Here is a 2,671-nt window from a genome sequence, read left to right as displayed (position 1 = left end):
TGTGGTTTCTCCCCTTCATGTTCCTATTCCTTTAATTCTGGGACTAGTATGAATTTGGTAGTGTGTTGATCAGTGCATTGGCAGTGCTCACGTGTTCTTGCTTGCAGTGGTACCTGCAGTCTCAGGCACATACCTAAATGGCAGTGGTAGGAGGAACCCTCACAGCTGTGATTTCCTATGTCTCTGAGCCATCAGTGGCCTCTTAATAGAAAGGCACGTTTTTGTGGGGTCAAAAACCTGGGCTTAGGACTCTTGTTGCATATGATCAGATTTAATATGTTCTCCCATTAGACTACAGGCTGCTGTAGAGCTGTGTGGGCGGAGCAGGGCCGTGGGATCCTGAGATCATACCCAGGATGGTGCAGCAGTAGCTGCAATTTCCAGTATGGAAGGCCAAAGAAAAGCTAAGCAGAAGAAAATTGAAAAAACTTCTCATAGCTGATTGAGGCAAAGGGTGCAAACCACAGGAGCCTTCTGTCATTTCCCTGGGTGGTTCATTTCTAATGGGGGGAGGGACGGGAGACAACAAAAGTTAACAGATGTGGTTTTTGAGTAAGTTTTCTTTTTTTCCCACTTGGCTGGCAAAAACTTCTGAATAAGGAAATGTAACTTCCAAAGTAAGTATTCTACTGATTGATTATTGATTTTACTTATTAATACAGAATCAGAGCAGAATGGTCATGGGTTTTAGAGATGACCTGTCCAAACAAAGTCTTAGACATGTGAATAAGCACATGCAGAGAAGCTGGATGAAAGAAATACCTTTGAGCAAGTCTGAGGCAGCACAAATCAAAGCTAGACTAGTGAAATAATAGTTTACAACCTCAGGGAGCTGATCTTACACTGAGAGAGGATCGCGTGCTACTAGTGACTGTTGTATGAGGAACAGCCTTTATGAGAGGTGGGGCTTCGCAGAGCTCTGTACCAAAATCTCTGCTTCTGAAACTTCTATGCCCTTATCTCAGCTTTGGGCTTTCTTTCAACCTGCTTATAGTCTTGACAGTAACAGTGTAACTTGGAAGTTGTATGTAACATCTCCATGCTTTCAATTTTGGGGGTGTTAGAATAACATACTTCTCCAACAAAACATGGCTAGTTTTGGAAGCTGTTTTGGAAGATTCACCACCAGTGCCCAAAGTTCTTTACAATTACTATTTTTTTCAGTGCTAAAAGCTAGCTTGAAATTCCAAGCAGGTGTAATTCAAATACGATATTAAATCATATTAGAGTATCTGTTCCGGGGCACAACACACATGTAGTACAGTTTTAACAACTACCCAGGTAATATATCAGAAAGTCAACACTGCAGAAGTAGTGCTGATTTTCAACAATAGTACTGGACTTGGCTGAATAGTTTTTTGGTATTTTAAAACAAACTGGAAGAGAAATTATCATTAACAATTAGAATAACATTACCTCATAACAGCAGAGATTTTCAAGTACCAGAAAGTTATTTAACTATCTGTTATGCTTCATTAAGTGAATCTTGATTAATTCATTAATTAAATTAAGCATCATTAAGTGCATTTTGCAGTATCTCTCAGAAATGCTCTAATTGCTCCTGTTTTAAATACAAGCAAAATGAGGCAGAGAACTCAGGAACTCAGGTGGTTTGCTAATGGCCATGTACAACACTTACCCTCTGATCATAACTGAGGGCTAGGTTCCCAGGGCTTCTGTTCTAATATTAAAACCAATAGCCTCAGTTTGACGCATATATATTTTTTAAGTGAATATAAAACAACTTCGTTCCTCCCTTGCAAAATTTTCAATTTGACTGCGCAAGCTACCCTAACTATGTCTGAATCTTTTTAAATACGTTTTAGAATGGGGTTTGACATCTGATAGAAATTATGAATGAGAAATTTTTTATTCTTCAGACCTAGTTTTATTAGTCATGGTTTTGCCATTTGTAAGCTCTATAGGTATTAAGCTGAGGCAGGGGAAATTTAGGCTTGACATCAGGAGGGGGGTTCTTCACAGAGAGGGTGGTTGCACACTGGAACAGGCTCCCCAGGGAAGTGGTCACTGCACCGAGCCTGTCTGAATTTAAGAAGAGATTGGACTGTGCACTTAGTCACATGGTCTGAACTTTTGGGTAGACCTGTGCGGTGTCAAGAGTTGGACTTGATGATCCTTAAGGGTCCCTTCCAACTCAGGATATTCTATGATTCTATGAAATTATTCGAAACTGTATAGGAATCTGGTTCTTACTATTGTCTAATTATGTTTTAGAGGACAGCACAATTGCAAGCAATTGAGTGCTAGCTCATGTTAGCTTGTCTTTGGGCTTTTCTTCCTGATGCCAGTGAGTTTCATTGCTGCTATTTACTTAGTGTGGTATGCTGCAGTGAGTGTATAGAACAGGTACATGATGCAGCCAACAAATTATTATGCATGCAAATATTTAATGTGTTATCATGTTTAGGAAATAATCTAGAATATGATTGTGATGCAGGGCAAGTGGACAAATAAGAGGGTCAGAGCTTACTTAACTTTTCAACTAATCTAAGGCTGTGGTGTTCTTCCTGTTCAGATAGTATATATCCAGGGTTTACCTTTTGAGGCAGAGAAAGATAGTAGTTGATTAACAGTTTAAGGAATTTTGTTCTAAGTAATTTACTGCACATCTGATAATATAATGCACTGTACAAGTTCTGCTCTTCTACAC

Source organism: Anas acuta, chromosome 5, assembly GCF_963932015.1.
Source record: "Anas acuta chromosome 5, bAnaAcu1.1, whole genome shotgun sequence".
Classification (NCBI taxonomy): Eukaryota; Metazoa; Chordata; class Aves; order Anseriformes; family Anatidae; genus Anas; species Anas acuta.
Note: the sequence above shows the minus strand (reverse complement) of the source record.